The 22,505-nt window shown below is 41.8% G+C and overlaps 1 protein-coding gene across 1 annotated transcript in view; it reads left to right on the top strand.

The window, feature by feature from the left end:
• Positions 1 to 22,505, top strand: part of CDH11 (cadherin 11) — a 155,143-nt gene that overhangs the window by 21,867 nt on the left and 110,771 nt on the right. The gene's annotated exons all lie outside the window — the stretch shown is intronic.

The following is a 22,505-nucleotide window of genomic DNA, read 5'->3' as shown; positions in this document are numbered from 1 at the left end:
ACAATAGCCAAGATATGGGAGCAACCTAAATGTCCATGGACAGAGGAATGGATAAAGAAGATGTGGTACATATAGACACAAAGGAATATTGCTCAGCTATTAAAAAGAATGAAATAATGCCATTTGTAGCGCCATAGACGGACCTAGAGAATGTCATACTGAATGAAGTAAGTCAGAGAAGGAAATATCATATAACATCCGTTATATGTGAAATCTGAAAATAAATGATGCAAATGAACTTACTTACAAAATAGAGACTCACAGACTTAGAAAATGAACTTATGGTTCCCAGAGGAAAGGGATAGTTAGGGAGTCTGGGAAGGTCATGTACACACTACTATATTCAAAACGGATAACCAACAGGGACCTCTTGTATAGCACATGGGACTCTACTCAATGGTATGTGCCAGCCTGGATGGGAGGGGTGTTTGAAGGATAATGGATATATGTATATGTATGGTGAGTCCCTTTGCTCCTCCCTGAAATTACCAGATTATTAATTGGCTATACCCCAATACAAAATAAAAAGCTTAAAGTTTGAAAAAAAAAACCCACAAAATACCTTTACTGCAATACCTCAATTAGTGTTTGACACATAGCTGGAAACTACAACCTAGCCAAGCTGACACATAAAACTGACCGTCACATGTAGTAACTACATATTTTTTTTCTAAAACCTATATTTTAGCTGGTGCAATCTAGTTATAAAAATGCATAATGAGTGTGAAGGAATGTAAAATACAGTATTTTTCCTAACGGCATGAGAGTACGGTTAGCCATGCCCAGCTACCTAGAGCTCATCAGTCTTCCATGTTTGGAGATACCTTTGTATACAACACACTAGTTGTGATTCCGCCTTGCAACTCACTGTGACGTCACACGGAGAAGCAGTGCAGCAGGCTGTCAGAGCTAGGAGTAAAGCCAGCCTGGACTCAGAGCCTGACTGTGCTGTGTAAGAGCCACGTGAGTGCCTCTGTGACTTAACTGCACAAGAGGTAAAAACACACTGCCTCGTAGGTTCTGGTGAGATTAGCTTGAGAGACGCTTGTGCAGTGGAAGGCAATACAGATACATTCATGCAGAGATATGTGCATGTATGTGGACAAACACACGTGCACACATAAGCTATTTTAACAAGCATCCATTTATATACAAAAAGATTCATAGCCACAGTGCTTAGTACTAGGCGCACCGAGGTAAAGCTATCATAGTCTCATATCAAAGTGCTGGTAGTCTGGAGGAGGAAGCTGTCATTAAATTGGTAATTTCAGTGTGTTCTATACAGGCTGTAATGCAACACGTTTAAAACCATAAAAAGGTCTCCTAAATGTTGAGTAACTGAAAGCAATATTAATTAGCTAGAAGTCTGTTCTTTGAGTATATGCTCCTTGGATGACCGTGAGGACCAACTCTGCTTTCATAAGGAATTACTGTGTGTTAGGGTTTAAAGCTCTGGGCAGGCAGCCAGGAGAAAGGTGATCGGATTCCTGGAGGTTGGTCAGGTGAAGAGCTCAGACAGTATGGTTTATTTACTTTTTCTATTTATTTATGGCTGTTCCTGTTCTTAAGACAAGTTGAAATGGCCTTCATAAACACCAGCTCTGCAATAAAATTTCAAAAAAATTAAGTTTAAAAGAAATGAGGATGAGGGGAGAGAAAAAGTAAGGTTATAAAGTGGAGCAAGGAACTTCACTGGGAAACACACTGTAATTTATGAAGTATGGCATTGTTTCCTGGTAACCAAAGCAGCTGGAGAAACACCAAGAGTTAGACAACCACCACAAAGGAAAAATGCATTTGTTTCCAGGTGAGACAAAATTTTCCTTGGAACTGATGCCAGTAGAATTTCTTTCAAAGAGCCCTGTGAAGAGACCAGTGCCTTTAACAGTACAACAATAAGCCCAAGCACAAACAGAAAGCTGCATGCACAGCACATATGCATTTACATATCGATGTGTACACGCACGCACACACATACTCACACACGTACAGTGAGGAAGACATCTCTGAGGAAAAGACATGTTCTGACGCTCCTCTTCCTCCTTGCAAACCGAACAGTTAAAATGACATTTGAAAGAATAGCATTGTCCTTTGCAAATTCATCTCAGCAGTAGCATAAGATGACAGAACTGATTTAGAGAGAGGTCTCCTGCCCTAAATTCTCTGTGGAATGTGCCAGGATATAAATAAAGGAAAAAATAAGTAGAAAAAGATCTTTGTATCTTGGGCAAGAGACGCTTTGATAGCTGTGGGACAAGGATGGGACTCCATAAGTAATTTTCAAGGTGCATTAATTTAGTGAATGTTTATTGGACAACTACTATGCGCCTGACTTTAAGCAAGGGACTGGGGCTAGGATGCCTAGTCATCTAGAATCTTCCTGCAGAAGGGCTTAGTCTTGAGGAGGAGGAGGTATATAGAAATAAAAATCTCTCTTGCACTGTAACATTGGTAGAGGGAAGGGATATGGGACACTTAGGACATTGGTAATGGTGCTGGTTAGCTGAGATAGGATCAAAACAGATCACAGAAAATGCTCAGGAGGAGTGTTTAAGTGGGAAAAAAAATAAGCTGCTACAGTTATTTTGGAGTAATGATATTATTTCTGCTGAGATTTTTACAATATTCATTTCACATTTTGGGGAATTAATACTAAAGTAGCATAAAGTGCCAACAGTTAGATGCACAAAATATTCATCATAGCAACAACAGCAAAAAAAAAAAAAAAAAAAAAAGGAAAACAGTGCTTAAATATCTACCAAAGAGGCGATCTGTAAAATTATGGTGTATTTTTATGGTGGGCTGTAATTGTCACTGGAAGCGTTCACAAAGAAGACGTAACTACATGGACATATGCTTAGAATCAAATGTTAAGAAGAGCAAAGTATGCCATTGAATTATCGGCTCGGTGTGATTTCAACTTCCTACACGCACACGCTGGAGGATGGAAAGGTATCATCCTGAAATACCAGTGGCCGTTATATAGGGGAGGTGTGATGAATACTTTATTTTCTTTTAAAGTTTTACCATGTTCAGTTTTTCATTGCTGTACATTAGTACTTGAGAAAGAAATACATTGAAAGCCACGCCAAACCTGGGGTGTTTGGAGAAGGATGGAAGACTGGTTCCTTCAAGTTCAGTCTGTTTCTGATGAATCAGTCATTATTCCTCTGGAACAGAAGCTGAACCTTGAATTTAAAAATAAACTTTACATTTTGTTTTAAATTCTAAGCTTTTGCCATCTCACAGTTCATTTCTACTGTCCACATCCCGCCCCGCCCCACTGCAAATTTAAATGAAGCGAGAGTAGAAAGCATATGAGTTTAGAAAATCTGGTTTTATTATCTGTTTCTGTTGGCACTCAGGGAAGAGCTGAAAGAAAGGGCAGATCTTATTGGAGATAAAAAGGACCTCAGCATAGCCATTTTAGAGCTGAGAGCGCTAAGGCTTAGTTAGGAGGGGTGGTTTGTCTGTGGTCATGTGGCTAGTTTATAGGGTCATTAGACATCATCATGGTACAAGTGGGGAGAGTAAGGCAGAAAGGATATGGCCCAGGATTCAGTGTTGTTTTGGTGCTGATGGTGGTGGTGTTTATAGTGATAATCATGCTCAATTAGAAGCTCAGTGTACATAAGAGAGTAACTTCAGGATGCTTTCTTTTAAAACCAGAAGCACAATGTCACAAAGGGATTTATAAACTCAATACTAAATCAGATGGAACTTAAGGTCTAGATTTAAGCATTGCTGTTCCATGAAAACTCAGAACATGTCAGTTTTCAGAATAGAAATGTTTATCTCCATATCTGAATTTTAAAATTCATTGTGCATATGTTCTGTGATTTAAAAGTAACAGTCCCTTCCATTTTTCTTATTCTATTGCAAATTGCAATCGCACCATGCCATCAAAAAGTTATTTAGTGACAACTTCTGGGGAGCCAAAAAGTTTCCTATAATTTGCATATATTTTCCACATTTGGAATGTTGGTGATTACGTTTTTTTTGTGTGTGTTCACTTAAAATAATATATTATTATTGAAAATAAATATAATAATAAATGCAAAATGTTGGCTCTAACGACATATGCTAAACATTTTCACAGTGCAGCACAGCATATGCTTAGTTCTTCATTAAGAGATTTTAAAATAACTCGTATTTAGCAAGAATACATTATCTTTTATTCAGAATTAATTATATGCTGTTTTGTGTACCATAATTTAAAGTGCTACCCACTTCTAATATGTAATATGCAAAGGAAACTATGGTTACAATTCATTAGAATTGGCTTCTTTCCTTTGCAATTTAGTGGCATAATGAATACATAGAGCTGAAATGCTATTTGTTACTTGAATCAAAAGTTACATGAAATGCTGATAACTAACAGTTACAAATTCTTCATTTTTTTTTAAATTCTTCATTTTTTTAATCACAGCATGCCTCAAGAGAATGGAATAAGTCATGAGAGTAATTCAGGAATAATTAGTTATTTTGCCATTCTTTGATAGTTTTAAGAACAAAATTTTAGCAGGGCTAGAAGAACATTTAGAAATCATTTTGTATTCTTCAGACACAGAGTATTATTAATGTTTGGCATGCCCAGGCAGACACTTTTTGAAAGCAAACTATGACTTTTATAAAGAATTTGATTCTAGGTATATATTAAATAAATGTAACATATCTTCTTAAAAATGAGACTCCTTGTCCCAGGCAATGACTTGGAGATGTTTTAGTTGTCTGGTTAAGTGTCTGCAAACTTCGTTTGATCATCTTCTGTTTTCTAGTAGTAAGGAAGATGATGCTGAGAGGTTAAATCCTTAGTGAGGGTAATACAGCTCATGACTGGGATCCCAGAGATGGAGTTGATGTCTCTTTGCTTAGGTAAAGTTGCTACCTGGGTTGCATGCAACTTACTCTTATTATCACTCAGCATTAATTATTACCAAGAAGTTCAATAAGGGAAGCCCATGTGAATACCATGTTACAGAAAACTAGCTAAAGGATAGCTAAAGAGAACCTACTGTAGAGGACAGGAAACTCTAGTGTTCTGTGGGGAACCGAATGGAAGAAAATCTATAAAAGGGGGGATGTATACTTCCCAGGTGGCTCAGTGGATAAAGAATCTGCCTACAGTGCAGGAAATACAGGAGATGCGGGTTCAATCCTGGGTCGGAAAGATCCCCTGGAGGAGGGCATGGCAAGCCACACCAGTATTCTTGCCTGGATAATTCCATGGACAGGTGGGCTACAGTCCATTGGGTCGCAAAGAGTTGGACTCAACTGAAGTGACTGAGCACACACACATATACGTGTAACTGATTGACTTCACTGCAGAAACTAACACAGCATTGTAACGCAACTATACTTCCCCAAAAAATTAACTAAAAAAAACCTAAACAGACTAGGACAAAAGCAAAGTATATCAAAAGTGAAAATGAAAATTCCTAAATGCATTTTCCATTTTTGAACTATATGATGACATCCTGACTTTTTCATTAAAAGTGACAGGACCTTAAATAATACTACTACTGCTCATGCTGACCAGGGTAGAATAAGATGAGCACTCTAATAATTTGCTGATGGGAGTATCAGTTAATACTGGAGGGCATTTGGCAAAGTGTTTCTTGAGCTTAAACATATACTGACCCTTTGTCTTAACTGTTTTACTTCTGGATATCTAGACATATGAAACACTCTGAAACACAAAAGATTGAGTCACACAGAAAGGTTCTTGCAGATGATTTCTTAAGGTCTGTAAATCATACCTCAATAAAGCTGTTAAAAATTGCTCACTACATTTTTTTTTATTGGAGTCAAAAGTGAAAACATGCTAAATGACTAGCCCTAGGAGGAAATCTTTAAATCGTAACAGTTCATACAATTTAGATTTGAGAAGTCATTTGTTACATATATGAGGATATTTTTAATAATATGGGAAAATACTATGGAAATGTGATATAGTTTTATCAGAAGATGAGTAATAAAAATTGCATGCAAACTGCAATCTCTACTTTGAAAACTAAATTTTAAAAAGCATGGCTAAAATAATTAGGTATCAATAATAAACTGGATGAAAGTAATAATGATTATCATTGGGTGATAAAATTATCAGTAGTTCATTTTTCAGTCATTTGTTTATTCAGTCAACTTGAATTTGTTTTAAACCTCTGCATTTTAAAAATGTCCTTCCATGAAAATGCATTACTGTTAAAAATTAGTAAAAGGATGGTTTGACAAGATCAAAGTGAGTTGGCCTCACACAGAGGCATCTTGGTGCTATCAAAGGATACATGTGTGGCATACTTTAGAATAGATTCAGCTGTGATCCAAAGATAGTCCTTACCTGTGAGGAGGACCCAGTTAAACAGGATCGGCAAAATCCATTATCATTTCACTTTCTCAGTCATTGTAATAGCGTATCATCCCTGAGATATCACTTGGGACATTTTATATCACAATCAATTCACTGAATGCAATCAATTTAAACAAATCCTCCCTTTTACCTTTAGCCAACAGTGGGGTTTTTAATTTCCATTCTTTGTATAAGTTATAATCAAAAGTTTTAAGAGCCTGGAATTCAATTTGCTCACTACAGCAGCGTGTGGTGAATGATTGGCATTAATACGCCAGCCCGTGCTGCTTGATACCTTCTCCTGGTCAGGCCATCGGTTCCAGTCCAGGATGTAAATGTATTTCTTGCAACTTGTTAACTCAATTACACAGTCCTCTGAATTGCTGCAAACATTTCTTATACAAAGCCACTTGCAGAGTCTCTATGGTAGCTGACACTTCGTAATTCCTAAGGGAAGGTATGAAGAATTACACTAAGTTCCCTGGATTCTGAAAGAAAGAGAGAGTGATTAACATGTTGAAATTGCTTGGGCTGCACCGCTGTCATTGTTGGAGGAAGCGATCCTGTGTCAGGTGCAAAATGTAATAGCTCTGATTACCCCATACCTATCTTCCAGGACATTTCCAATTCACACCTAACTCTGAAGCCTGCTCTCAGTCAAAAGATTCCAGAGTGTGCTGGTCTAGAGCTTCCTTTCATCTCAAATGATACCTTATTTTTCTCATTCAAAATTCACTCTGAAGGTCCTAAAGTCAAATATTTGACTTAGAAGTTTTCACACACACACACACACACACACACAAATTAAATGGACTTTCTCTTTCTCTCTGTCATGGAATATCTAAGAGCATATAGTTCTGTGGGATGCCCAATATCGAGGCCAAACCCTGGCCTTCAGAGTGAAAAGTCTTAGGACCTATTTCCTTAAAAGCCCTGGGACTTGTCTATTTTACAAGAGTTCGCACACCCTCTCCTTCTACGTTTCTGGGAACCTTGTTTCAAAAGAAGCTTCTAGGGCTCTAAGCCAGGCCTTGTGTGGCTGGATGGGGTGTAGGCTCTGAGAAGCTCTATTTTTAATAAGTCTCCAGATGATGGTGAAGCTTTAGAAAATTTGAGAAGACCTGCATTAGCGCTTGTCCATTTTCAGAAAGCACCCACCCCCACTATCTCATTCTTTACTTCTAAAGGCTATCTTGACAGAGGCACATGGATACTCAGAAAGGGAGAATAAGCATTCTAGGATTCCCACACCAGCAGGAATGAGTCTAAGACTTGACTTTCAAAATGTGCTCCCTGGGGGACTTCCTTGGTGATCTTGTGGTTAAGACTAGTCTTCCACTGCAAGAGGCATGGGCTCGATCCCTGGTTGGGGAACTAAGATCCCATATACTGCACAGTGCGGCTCAAAAATTTAAAAAAATAAAATCAAAGAAAATGTGCAGCATCCATATCACTGGGGTGGTATTAGAAATGCATTTAGGATGATCCACTTGGGGACTTTCTGAGTCAGGAATACGTGTGCGGTGGGGGTGCATTCTGAAGATTCATAAGGTTTGAGAACCACCGGTCTAGAGTGTGGGTTCCCAGGCTCCTTGCACTAGCTGCATGCTTCATTTATGAAAAGTGTTCACCTTTGTGATTTTTGTAAAGCATGAGACAGGGCTTTCCTTCAGAACACAGTTTCTTTTAGAGAAGCTCACAGACTTAAAGATGCAGAAGAGATTTTAGAATCAATGTCTAGGCAAATGATGTGATGCCTTTAAAACAGAGAATGGTCCTACCAAGAAGGGAATAGTTTGATCTTTTAAAAGTAGCCCCCAGCTAGTCTGACAAGACCCACTGGGTTTGAAATTAAAAGACGGGCTCCTAAGTTGAAGCTGGTTCAGCTGAATCTGGGTATTGACATGTACCAGCTGTGCAGCTTTTGGGAACACTCAAGATTATCTGGCAGCCTTACTTTTTCATATCTGAAAAAGATATAATGAGAGTTCCTTTCTTTCACATGGCGATTCCGAGCATTAACTCAGGCAGCAAGTGAAAAGGGCTTTGCTGAGGGCCCGGTAATCAGCAAGTGCCCAAAGAATGTTAGAAGACCTGTAACCATGGATATGCATTGCAGTTTTCTGACCTTTTCTTCCCTCATTTTAAATTGGAAGTAATTGTAGGACCTAAAAGTGGTGAGTTTCAGTAATAAAACGGAACTGAGTGAATCTTTGCAGCAATGGAATCTCAGGTCTTCCTATGAAAGATGAAGGGCAGAGACTGGACCTGTCTGTGTCCTCAGCCTCAGAGGGTTTCAGCACATGTTCAGCACTCGCTGAATAGACATGTATATGATTAATCAAGGCTCAGTTTTTAAAGAGCTAAATATTTTCAGAATCTAGTTATATACTCTAAGTTATTTTGTCTACGATACTATTGTTTATGGTAATTATGCTTATTATCATGAACAAAATCCTTCCTCTGATGCTCCCAACAACTCCATGAAGAAGGTAGAGTTACTTACCTTGTTTTACAGAGAAGGGACCCAAGTCAGAGAGCTTGGGTAAACTATGGTGGAATGGAGTGACAGTTTGGGTTATCTGACCTCAGGGCTGCTGCTGTTGAGTCACTTCAGTTGTGTCCGACTCTGTGCGACCCCATAGATGGCAGCCTACCACGCTCCCCCGTCCCTGGGATTCTCCAGGCAAGAACACTGGAGTGGGTTGCCATTTCCTTCTCCAGCGCATGAAAGTGAAAAGTCAAAGTGAAGTCACTCAGTCATGTCTGACCCTCAGCGACCCCATGGACTGCAGCCTTCCAGGCTCCTCCATCCATGGGGTTTTCCAGGCAAGAGTACTGGAGTGGGGTGCCATTGCCTTCTCCGGACCTCAGGGCACCCATGCTTGATTATTCTACTTGCAGCTTCAGCCCGCTGTGTGACTTTGGTGTTCTCTAGAAATAAGCAACAGGGGTGGGCAAGGTTAGAAACAAGGTTTTCAGTACCTGTGGGAAACATGGAGAAAGAAATTATGCACTTGGATGAATAAGTGATGCTTTTAAAAAAAAATTCTGTAGCTATAAGCCAATTAACTCCTAGCCAAAGTGAGAAAAGAAAAGCTTTTTAATTTTGTTGTTAATATAATTTTAAACTCTGTTCCTGTTAGCTATAATAGAGAAAACACAAAGACAGCTGTGCAGCTGAGTGTACTGTCCAAGGAGAGGACCTCTAAACCATCACTCCCCAGGGGGAGGGAGAAACTTACCTGGCAGTCCCTCTGCAGAAGTGTGACTGCTTTTCTGACTTGTATGGTGATCGCCATCTCATCTCCAGACACTGCAATTTAGTTTTGCCTGTTTTCCTTGTTTTATCTTTAGATAGTCCTTCTCCATTTACTTCCGTCTGTAGGTGCTTCCATCATTCCCTGTCACTGAAGAAATGGAATCATTTATCCTATGATACAGGGTTTCTCAGCCTCAGCATTATTGATATGTGGAGAAGGATAATTTTTTTCTTGGGGGTGTTGTCCTGTGCATCCTAGGATGTTTAGCAGCTTCCCTCTACTCATTAGATGCCCACAGCAGCCCCTTGCCAGTTGTGACAACCAAAGATGTCTCTAGATACTGCTCAGTGTCCCTTGGGGCTAAAACTGCTACCAATTGAGAACCATTGCTCTGGAGTTTGGCTCTGTCCTCTTAATCTTCTGAAAACTGGATCTTGGATGAATCTTAATCACACCCAGATTCAATTTTTGTGTTTATTTTGTTCATTGCTAAGACTACTTTCTAGGTGTGAAACTCTCCCTCGGAGGCACACAGAGTCTGTAATTTCTTTCCATGATGCTAGTGACCACTGGCACCCAGTGCCTAAGGGGGCTGAGGGTGTTGATATTCCAGTTCTGTCATCGCCTTGCCATTGATTTATGGGAATCTTTGTATGAAGAGAAGCCTGCCTCAGCTACAATTCAGTTGCCATTATGGCTTGCGTGGGAAAGGTGTGGGATTTCCATTGTCCTGGATTTTCCATTGTCCTGGGATGTCTTTCACCATTAGCCAGCCTTTACCATTCTTACCATTTAGACATACCCGTCTCAGCTTTTCAGTTCCGTTCAGTTCAGTCCCTCAGTCGTGTCCGACTCTTTGTGACCCCAAGGACTACAGTACACCAGGCGTCCCTGTCCATCTCCAACTCCCGGAGCTTGCTCAAACTCATGTTCATTGAGTTGGTGATGCCAACGACTCAGCTTTTAAGGCCCAACTTATCAAATGAGTCAGGACCTAGAGTGACCCCTGGCCTGGCCTGTAAGATCAGCTGGTGCCACTGTGATGCTCGGGCTCAGTGTCAGACACACCATGTTGGGCGTGATCATTGGTCACGATTGGTCCCTATGTCCTCTCTGTCTTTCTGCATCTCGATGCCAAGATTTGAACCACGAAGCCAGGTACCTTGGAAAGAGCACAGGCTTGGCAGTGAGACAAACCTGGACCCAAACTCCAATTATGAGAAGTTGCTGCTGGGTGATTCAAGTGGATCCTCAAAGTTCAGAGGCTTTGGTGTCTTACTTGTCAAAATAGAAACAGTAAGCTCTCAGGGACCTGTTTTTAAGGATCAAGTCATTTGGAGCAGTGCTCATGAGAGACACGTTCAAAACACATGTATGGTGTTCTTTCCTGTTAAAAAAGGATCTTCTAAGGACTTCTCTAGCACTCCAGTGGTTAAGACTGCCAAGGCGGGGGGCACAGATTTGATCCCTGGTCGGGGAACTAAGATCCCACATGCCTCATGATGCGGCCAAAAAAAATGTAAAAAGAAAAAAATTTTAAAAAGTACCTCCTGTTTAGGGAGCAGTCGTCTGGGCCATGCTTACTACATGTGCCCTTGTGTGCCCTCTCATTTGACCCCCCTGCAGCGCTCCTACCCTGTGTGGCAGGGAAGAGAAGGAGGTTTACAGCAGTTAAGTGGCCTGCCCAAATCTTCAAGCCGACATGGTTGACTCTCGACTAAATTCAGACCTCCCTAATGCCAAAATCCATTCTAATATCCCCTGTACAGCCTGCTTTTAATTGGGTGCTTAAGTTTTGAATGAATGGATGGATAAATGATTGACTAAATAAATGGTTATAAGAAGGTGATGCTAGAAGTTTATTATCAAATGGTTCTTTCCTCCCAGAGGGCCTGTTTTTCCTGGAATTTAGTTGAATCTGGACTTTTTATTTCACATTTGGATTGAGGCAAGAAAAAGAAGGCGGCTTGTCTTGTGGCTCAGGCAGTAAAGAATCCGACTGCAGTACAGAAGATCTAGTTCGATCCCTGGGTCTGGAAGATCCCCTGGAAAAGAGGATGGCTATCCACTCCAGTATTCTTGCCTGGAGAATTCCACGGACAGGGAGCCAAGCAGGTTGCAGTTCATGGGGTCTGAAAGAGTCGGACATGACGGAGCAACTGGCATGGATGCACACAAGGAAAAACGCGGGTTTTGGATGTGGATGTTGGGGCAAAGGGGAAGCCAGTGTGGCTCTGTGACTGTCCAGTGCTGCAGTCTGCATGCTCCTCACCTCTGCTCAGACACTGCCTGGGACTTGTTTCTAGCTGTTCCCCCTTTTATGATGAGGGGCTCACTGGTCTACACCATCCTACTGGCAGCAGAGCACACTGGGAGAGGCCCGCGTTCCTGCCTATTCCTGTCTACATAGCTATTACCTACTAAAGGGTGAGTTTCCTAGCTGTCACCCAGAGCTCAGTGCAGCTGGGAACCTGGCCAGATGTCTGGATGCCACTGGGAGGCATGTAAGCTGGCACAGCCCAGGAAGCTGAACCTTCCTGAAAAGGATGTGGGTGGACAAGCAGCCCTGTGGTTTCCTGCAGGGGGTGGGGACCTCCTGTCCACAGCCTCTGAGTGGAATGCTGCCCAGGTGGGAAGGGAAGGGGAGAGTCTGGGAGCTGAACTCAGACTGAAATGAGCAGCAGCACTGAGGAAGCCCTGGGTGTGGTGCGTGGACCAGAGTGGGTCACCAGCACCACCATCTCCTTTGCTCCCCTCACTCTCGGGAATGCTATGTAGGCTTTCTGTGACATTTATTTGAACTTATTTTGTATTCACACTTCAAGTCACATCTACGTTTTCAACACAAATTGATTTTAGGTTTTATTTATGAATATATTCAGGGTGAAGATATTTGAGTGATAAGATTGTGTGATTTAGAGAATCCAAAATACATGCCCAGGCTCCCTTTGGGGACGTTCTGGGGTTTTATCTGGCAAACACCAGTCTACTCCGATAGACAAAGTCATCCACAATTTAGATCGGCTCTATTATATTGCAGTCGATAGCGGACACTCACCCTCCCTATCTTGTGTGACCCATCCTAGCACTACCGTTACACTGAGTGCTCATCCTTGCAATGCCATTAAATTTTCATACCAATTTTAAGTATTTAAGAGAAATAATAGAAAAGTGAATATAGAGAGGTGCATATATGTGCAGTATTATCCAATATGATATATATTCAGTATAAATTATAAATGTATATTCAATATGAAATAGTATATATAAATTGTAAACATGTGCACTTTCCTATATAATAGCAAATCATTTGAGGGACGAGTTTTACTAAGAAAATACAATTCTATCTGGCAATGATTTATGGGTTGATTATGTCCTGGACTCTGTCATTCCATAAAATGCTGGAGACAAAAAGATGCATAAAGTAGGACACTTGTCCTAATGGAGGTCATGGTACATCAGGGAGCAAGGCATGTGAAGAAACAGTCGTAAAAGAAAAAATCACAGGGTAAAGAATGGACAGGTTAAACTGCCAACTTTTGTACATCAAAGATATCACAAGCAAAATTTTGACCCAAGAGCAAATCCGGGAAATACTCAAAATTGATATGATCTAAAGAAGTATTTTAATATTTGAATGAAGAACTCTTGCAAAGGGATAAGAAAAAAATACCATCACCCCTAATCATACAACTCCCAGAATTGTACGTGTGATGGTACACACACATACACACAAACTCTCACATGAAAAATTCAACTGTGTTTGCTATTTAAAGAAAGAGAAACTCAAGCAACATTGCATTTGCACCTTTTAAAAAATATATATGGGTGGAGCAGTTGCTACCAAGAAGGGACAGGGGAGTGTAATGGGCATTTCCACCCTACTTGTGGTGTGTTAATTGAAACATCTTTTCTGGAGAATAATCCACAGTGTGTACATAGAGCTTTAAAATAGAACCTCTTTTGTACCAGTAATGTTACTTGTAAGCATTTCTTCTAATAGAATACACAGGTATATAGACAGAGATTAATGCACAATTGTTTGCTGCCTTGTTATTTATAATAAGAAAAAATTAAAACTACCAAATAGTCCACGAGTAGGATGTTGAATGGTTACATAGTTTGTTGAACATCCTAACTGGCAATAGCAGTTACCTTTAATAGCAGAGTTCCTGAAGAATCTTCAGAAGTGCTGAGGTCAGGCGCAGTAGAAGAAAGCTTTCACTTGTGTTTAATAAGGAGGGGATAGTGGAAGGAAATATTTATTTTCTCATTTATACATTTTATTTCTCAAAATTTTGACACTAAATATGCATTCTCTGGTGGGTTTCCCAGGTGGTGCTAGTGGTAATGAACCTTGCCAATGCAGGAGACATAAGAAACTCGGGTTCGATCCCCGGGTTGATCCCCAGGGATCGAACCCGTGGGTTGATCCCCTGGAGAAGGCAATGGCGACCCACTCCAGTATTCTTGCCTGGAGAATTCCATGGACAGAGGAGCCTGGTGGGCTACAGTCCAGAGTGTTGCCAAGAGTTGGACATGACTAAAGTGACTTCACAGGCATGCATTATTTGGTAATTACAAAAATATCAATAAATAAAACCTAAGAAATGAATTGATAATCATAATGCAATGTGAGTCGAGAATTACACAAAGGAAAGAGAGGTTTACAGGAGATTGATAAATTAATTCCACTTGATGAGTCAGGCAGAGAAAGCTGGAGAAAAGAGGTGGATTTTAAAGACTGAGAAATAATTTGCCCTTCGGAAAAGGGAAAGGTCGTTTCAGGCCCTTCAGGAGTGCGTGTTGTGCAGATGACAGAAGCATAAACACACCTGGCAGGCTGAAGGGATGGAGGAGATCTGGTGTGCCGGGACCACGCACTCTGCAGGGCACAGGACTCAGCTGAATCAAGAAAGGTGAGAGATGCCAGGCTGTGAAAGGCTTTCCACTTTCAGACCATGCAAAGGAGTTTAAGCGTCAGAATGTAATCGCCGAGTCTGGAAGACTTGGAGCTGAATGCTGATTGGGGAAGACACGCATGCATACACAGAGTAAGATACATTTCATAACACAAAGTAAAAGCATGTACAATTACTTTTCAGAAAACATCTTGGGGAGGACTAAAAAAAAAAATCAGTGTTTTCTCTATGATAAAATTCAAAAAAAAAATGGTAGTTCAAAAAATTACCATACTTAAAAATACTCTTCTCCCCACCACTACCACGGTTAACTCTTCTCGTCCTTCAAGTCTTCCTCGTCTTTAATAAATATGTTGGGGAGGCTATTCCTGACCAACTGTTCCTACAGCAGCAGTTCTTTCCTCCTGGTTATCTATTAATGATCACTAATTATTAATAGACTGTAGACTTTGTGCAGACAGTGAAGAGACCTATTGTATACGCCTCGGTACCCCCAGCAACTAGTAAATAAATCATGCTCAGTTGGAGTGTCTACCTGAATGACGTTACCATCCCTCTGCAAGTGAAAGGCTCTGTCAGAATTCATGCAGTGGCCTACTTTTGTAACTTTGCATGACTCAGACCACGCCTAGTTTAGGAATAATGTAGGCATATTGGGCTGGAGTAATGTCACTTTTAACACACATGTGGGTGTTCGTTTTGAAACTGTTGTTCAGCTTGGAGACAAAAAATGGCTGAATAACACATTGTTTGAGGTCAGGCAGTCAGCTGCCACAGATTTCCCAAATGTTAGTTTGGCTTTATTCCTTCAGTTTCTGCCCTGTGCTAAGAGGCTCTGAACTCTTCTGAGTGACTGATTTCTGGATCCCATCATGGAAGCATCTGCTGTTACCTGCCTCATGATCACCAGTGCAAAGTCCTAGAGGAAGCAGCACCTGATAAATGCCTGATGGGCTGTTCATCAAAATGATTATTAGACTAGAATTCTGTACGTTTTCAGACTGATAACACCATCCTATAAAGTTTCTGGGAAGTTCTGGAAGAAAATATCCGTTTCTTACAGTGTGACAGGGCATTTTTTAAACTGTATTTTAATCGGAGAGTCCATGGTTTCCTTTGGGGACTCTCAATGCCTTTATTACAGTCATAGTATAATATGAAATACAGTTAGCCCTCTGTATCCACAGGTTCTGCATCCATGGATTCAAACAACTGCAGATCAAAAATACTTGGAGGAAAATTCCAGAAACTTCCAAAAAGCAAAACTTGAATTTGCTGCATGCCAGCCACTATTTACATAGCATTTACATTATATTATTATAAATAATCTAGAGATGATTTGAAGTATATAGAAGGATGTATGTAGATTATATGTCAAGATTGCACCATTTTATGTAAGGAACTGGAGTATCCATGGATTTTGGTATCTGTAGGCCAGGGGACGGAGAAGGCGATGGCACCCCACTCCAGTACTCTTGCCTGGAAAATCCCATGGACGGAGGAGCCTGGTAGGTTGCAGTCCATGGGGTCGCTAAGAGTAGGACACGACTGAGCGACTTCACTTTCACTTTTCACTTTCATGCGCTGGAGAAGGAAATGGCAACCCACTCCAGTGTTCTTGCCTGGAGAATCCCAAGGACGGGGGAGCCTGGTGGGCTGCCGTCTATGGGGTCGCAGAGTTCGACATGACTGAAGTGACTTAGCAGCAGCAGCAGCAGGCCAGGAGAATCAATCCCCCTTGGATACTAAGGGACAGTGTTGTTGCTGATGCTAATACTAAAGATATTCTGTCCCTGGTGGCTCAGATGGTTAAGTGTCTGCCTGCAGTGTGGGAGACCCAGGTTCGATCCCTGGGTTGGGATGATCCCCTGGAGAAGGAAATGGCAACCCACTCCAGTAGTCTTGCCTGGAAAATTCCATGGACAGAGGAGCCTGGTAGGCTACAGTCCATGGAGTCACAAAGAGTTGGACACAACTGAGTGACTTCACTTTCACTTTCTTTCACATTCTGTCCCACTGCTATCGTAAATGCTCCTGTTCCCATCAGGAATGCTAATGTATCACATGTCTCAAGCAGAAGGTTTTGAGCTCAATAAATACATGTGTATTTACTCCCTAGTAGGGATCTGTGAATTGTTTTTCTACACATGGAAACAGCAGAGTGAGGGCAAGAAACTGCAAAGTCTTGTAGACAAACACCATCACACAATTTAGCTCTCTTGATTTCACTCTCAGTGTTGGGGACGTTTCTTTGACTTTTATATTTTGTCAGAATATATATCTGTATTTATATCTAGATATAGATATGGACGAGATTTCCAGAAGAATGAACAGACGATGCCATGATTTTGCCTTCAGTGATGATGTATCTCCTGGGGGAGGGGTGGGGTTTTCTCAAGCCAGTGATCATAGTCCGAGAATCAGAGGATCAACATAATTGCCACCTTCTGCTTCAGAAGCACTTGAACTAAATGTCTCTGTGTTTCCATGTCTGTGAATGGTGTGAATGTGGGTGTTAAGCACACAGAGAACGTACAGATGCATTTCTGGCTAACATGAATTGAAGCGAAAATATTTGGAAAGAGTCGGCTTTATCCTTGATACGAAGAGGTAAGATGCTGCAAAGTCTTGAAGATGAACAGAATAGTGAATGATATAATGTTAAAGCCGTTTTATCAATCGATCCCATCAAATGCTTGGGAAACTTGATATTGCTGAGTTTTATAGCTGTGCAATGACTTAATATTTAAAAGGATTTCCCCCTTTAAGCATACTGTGTTGATTGCAAAAACCTGTACAGTTCCTTTTATGGTACCTCATAATTCACTTTTTCATTGTCTTGACTGTGAGGAACGTGTTAGGATATGTTGGGCGTGAGATGGAGCATTTGCTAATTTTATTTTTCCTTTCTTTTCTCTGTTGGCATTGTGTTTCTGCATTCGAGTACCATGTGTATAATTAGCCTATGCGATAGCTTCAGTTTCATTGTTATTAATTATCCTTTTTACATTAAATTTTCACGTTTCTGCCACAGGCACCTTATGGTAACAAATATTTTCTTCTGGAGCCAAGGAAGAAAGTACACACATGTAATGAGCTTCTATATCATGCCAGGCTCTTTGCCCCATCACCTCATTTTACCCCTGTGTAACCATCAACAAAAGTGCTTATACACATTTTTTCTTAAACTAACATTTAAAGAGATTAAGTGATTTTCAGGTTTTCATATATTGGGATGGTAGAGTCAGAAGTTACACCTGCTGGTGTCTTGGCTTCATCATGACCTTTGCATAGGGTGTTTGCTGAGGAATAAGAACCTTGGGGATATTTTTTCCACTTAGAAATAACCTGGAATTATGGAAAGTGCATGGAATGTGCAGTCAGGCAGGTCTGCGTCACATTTATGCTCCTGATACCCCTTAGATGCCTGTTGGAGATTGATTAGACTCTCTTGAGGCTTAGTTGCCCCTTAAGAAATAGGGTTGACCAGACTTCTCTTCCTAAGTGTCTGCAGGATTAGAAATACCACGCTCTCCCAGAATGAGCTGGATCACAGGGAGCTAGTCGTCTGCCTTTCTTATTTCTCCACCCATCCTTCATTTTCCCAGGCTATGAGCCACTGACGGAGGTTATTGATGGCTTCTGCAGGTGGAAAAACAGCTCAGTGAGCCCCAGAGAAGGACAGTTCTCTTTTTTGGTCTGTTTGCATCACCCTGTAAAAAGAGAAAAGAACAAGTGAAGACAGCCATGCCTTTCAAGCTGGGATGCAGGAGTTGGAAGAGGGGTTTGTAGGAGATAAATCAAAGAAAATTGTCTAGAATTGGTACAAACGAAATTTGAGCTTAATAAGTGCTGGAGTGGTGAGGCAGGATTTGTGCTCCTCTATCTGAAAGACAATTTACCGCACCTCCAGGGGAAGGCATCTTGTTGGCAAATGCTCGGAGGCACAGGAGCACTAATCTCATCCTGCTGAGGACCTGAGACTCACAGCAGAGCTCTAGGCAGTCAGTCAATGCCCATTCTTTCTTGGCATACCTCCTTTACTGAAAATATTAGGTACTGCTGCCCTGGTGACTCAGTGGTAAAGAATCCACCTGCCAATGCAGGAGATGCAGGGTTCAATCCCTGGGTCAGGAAGATCCTGGAAAGGAGGAAATAGCAACCCACTCCAATATTCTTGCCTGGAAAATCCCATGGACAGAAGTGCCTTGTGGGCTACAGTCCGTAGGGTCTCATAGGGTCAGAACTGAGCACACACACATACACATATTCAAAGCTCCCTCCCCGCCCCCACCATGAACTAGGTGTGGGGTAAACCAAGTGCTCAATTACACCAGGAGAAAATGACAAATATGTGTATATCCAGCGAGTTTCTTATTCATGTTCAACTTCTTGGGTGCTTTTTTTTGGACTTTGGGAAAGATAATGTTATTGTTCATGTGTCATATTAAAGTATGTGTTTATGAATGATCTCACTGCCACAATTTAACCTTGGTGACAGCTCTGTAAAGAAGACCTAACCATTTCCATTTTATAGACAAGACTGCTTGTTCAGAGAAGTTCAGTGGCTGCCTCGGGGTCACACAGCTATTTGGGACAGAGCTGTTCCATTCGATGCCATGTGGTTTCACTGGCTTTTCAGTAGCACCTTGTCCAGGGACAGTATCATGGGAGGATACGGCTGTGCCCGTTCCATCAAAAGAGATAAATCTGTAGGGCTATATTTCTTGTTAGAGGTAGATTCTCCTGAAATACCCTTTTGGCTATACTGTGAAAGCCAGTGATTCAAAGATCCTTGCCAAAGGATCACCATAAATCCTGTTTAGACACAGAAATCCCTGAAGGAAGAAAGGTTCTTTGCAGTGGCCCACAGCCTGGAGCAAGTGTCCAGAAGAGGGAAATTTGCAGCCACGCTTGAATGAGAGCTGAGGGGCTTGTTTACATGGGCAGGGACACAGATGGTCCCATAAGTAGGATTTGATGAAGAGTCCCCCTCCCCCGACATGGAGAGCGGGTGAGGGCTTTTGGACAGTGTTGTCTGAGTGGCCACTGTCACATGTGGATTCTTATAATCCCCATCCTGAGTTGTTACGTCTCATTCAGAGACAAGCAAGCTTGTCTGATATTCTGTTCCAGACCTCGGTGAAAACTGAAGGCATGGCTGACAGCCATTTCTTCCAGTCTTCTCTCCCTCCATCCCTTTAGTCAAGTCAGGCTGGCAGACCAGTCTGGCAGTACACACCCCCAAATGGTGGAGAGAGGAGCAGATCACCAGGCAGGCAAGCTTATCCTTCTGTCGAGTCAGTCTGCTCATGTTTGCCAGGATCCACCATGTGTAGGACACAGTGCTCTGTGTTCGAGGGTGTGAGATGTGAGGGAGGAGAATGGTAAGTGTGTGTGTGTGTGGTTAGGGGTGCTTTCTTCCTTTTGAAAGGATATTCCCAGGCATCAGCATTTTAATAAAGAATATTAACCGTTTCTTCCACCCCAGGATGGAAGACACTTTAATATCACCACAATAAGTTCTGCATTATTTTGTATAACAGTTAGGAAGAATATTATTTGGAACACACACACTCTGAGGAAGGCTTGGGCTTGGAAACAGAGGTGAAAATTACAAGGGTATGTCCATGGGAGCGTCTTACTAATGTTTATGTGCTTGGGTGCTTTTTTTGGACTTAAGGAAAGGTAATGTTATTCTTCATGTATCATGCATAAATCTATATGAATTATCTCACTGCAACAATCCTGTAAGGTAGACACTGTTAGGATCACTTTCCAAATAAAAAAGAAGGTTCAGAGAGGTTAAGTCACATGCCCGAGGTCACAGGGCTAACATGTGAGGGGACGGTCCTCTGAACCCAGGTTGTTGTTCATTCAGCACTCAGTCATGTCCGACTCTGCGACCCCAGGGACTGCAGCATGCCAGGCTTTCCTGAACCCCAGGTTACTAAGTCCAAACCAGCTGTATTCCTGTCCCTCCCTGGAGTTTTACTGCAGGGCATTGAAAGACAGTTAATGTGGGTATGTTGAACAAGCGCTGTTTTATTATGCTTATCACAGCTTAATCCCTTTGGAGCCGTGGTGTTTTTGCAGTGCTAACTGATGCACAGCCCTGTCCTGTCCTCAGTGACATTCCTGTCCCTGCTTCCACATCCAGGCAGAGGAACCAGGGGAAGAGAAACTTAAATGAACGCCCCAAAGGGCAGTCACTGGGAGTCAGTGTGTATTTGCTTTATTCTGTTTGTTTGATTTAGAACAAAACAACGAGTGTTCCCTGCCTCTGGGTCCAAGGACTTAGCTTCAGATTTTACAACAGTGGTTCCTATGAATAATGCAAGAATTTCCAAGTTGTCTGAAAATAACCATGGCATCGAAGAGACACACGGAAATGAAGCTCAGGTGTTTACTTCCTCTTCCCCATGTCCCAAGCTCAGCAGCCTCAGGAGGTCTCAGTCCTCTCCCCACACTTACTGGAGGAGAATCTGCATTTTAATAATATCCTTTGTTCCTATAATTAATGTGACTTGCCCAGTACCTCCCAGCCAAGACCAGGGCCAGGATGAAGTGAATGAGTCACTCAGCAGGGTCTAAAGTTTGCTCCAAATGCATTGATCAATGTGAGCAATATTTAATACAATATTTTAAATATATATACATATTTAAATTAAAGGTACCTGGACATCCTCAGTCTTCTCCCTTCTAGATCCTTGGGAGAGAGGGTGGGAGAAAAGGCTAGAGAAGTTCTGGGAGCTTTGATTTCTTGTGAAATTGCATTGAGTTGTTTCTATTTTGGTCTGCATACCTCTATATTATTGGATTTTCCATAACTGTGATTATACACAAAGAATGGACTATTATAACCCAAACATTTAAACTCCGAGTTCAGTTTGACTCCTGAACATGGATCATACTAATGATGCTGATAACGATCAAAGTAGTAGGTAAGGTTCATCTAGGGCTTGCAGTATGCTAAATGCTTTACATGAATGAACTTATTTCATCTATACAGGAACCCTATGAGAGAGGTTCCATTTTTATTTCCACTTTAGAGATGAAGAGATGGAGGGGTACAGAGGATAAGGCAGCTTGTCTGAGGTTGTCCAGTTAGTAGTAACTAGCAGGGGTTGAATTCAGATCCAGACAACTTGCTCCAGAGCTTGCTCTCCTGCTGCTGCTGCTGCTAAGTCGCTTCAGTTGTGTCCGACTCTTCAACCCCATAGACGGCAGCCCCCTGGCTCCCCCGTCCCTGGGATTCTCCAGGCAAGAACACTAGTGTGGGTTGCCATTTCCTTCTCCAATGCATGAAAGTGAAAAGTGAAAGTGAAGTCGCTCAGTCGTGTCTGACTCTTAGTGACCCCATGGACTGCAGCCCACCAGGCTCCTCAGTCCATGGGATTTTCCAGGCAAGAGTACTGGAGTGGGGTGCCATTGCCTTCTCCTTGCTCTCCTTACTACTTAACAAATCTACAAAGAAAATAGTGGCAGGGTGGGGGGGGGAGGGAGATGAATTTACATGGTATTCAAAGTTCTAAAGCAAATTTATGCAGGTTTCTTTTCCTTCAGTGTTCAACTATTAGATTGCCAAGTGTCTTTTTAGCCTGGAAAATCTGTCCCTTTTTACATTTTTTATGTTAAAACTCTCTTTAAAACAATGAAACAAGAGCAATAGACGATAGTAGTTGCCTTTCAAAAATGTGCCTAAAATTTTGGCTGCCATTTTCTTTTTAATTAGGCCAGGAGTGGGGCGGGGCAAAGATGCTTTTCCTTGGAGGGGAGGACACATGTTTCAGTCTCCCCTGCCCTGCTGGCCGCACCTGTGAGCCCAGGTGGGCCCCCCGGTGGCCCTGCCCCGCCCCTGTCTTTGCTTGCTCCGGCCTCCCTGGCTGGTGTCTGTGTGGGACTCATTAGCAGTGGGTGTGTGTCTCGCCACAGTGGTTTATTCACAAGGCTGCCGGCGGTGCCAGGGATAGT

This window comes from Bos grunniens, chromosome 18 (assembly GCF_055505025.1).
Source record: "Bos grunniens cultivar Pamir isolate PY7600 chromosome 18, Bosgru_T2T1.0, whole genome shotgun sequence".
Taxonomy (NCBI): domain Eukaryota; kingdom Metazoa; phylum Chordata; class Mammalia; order Artiodactyla; family Bovidae; genus Bos; species Bos grunniens.
Note: the sequence above shows the minus strand (reverse complement) of the source record. Positions and strands in the feature narration are given on the sequence as shown.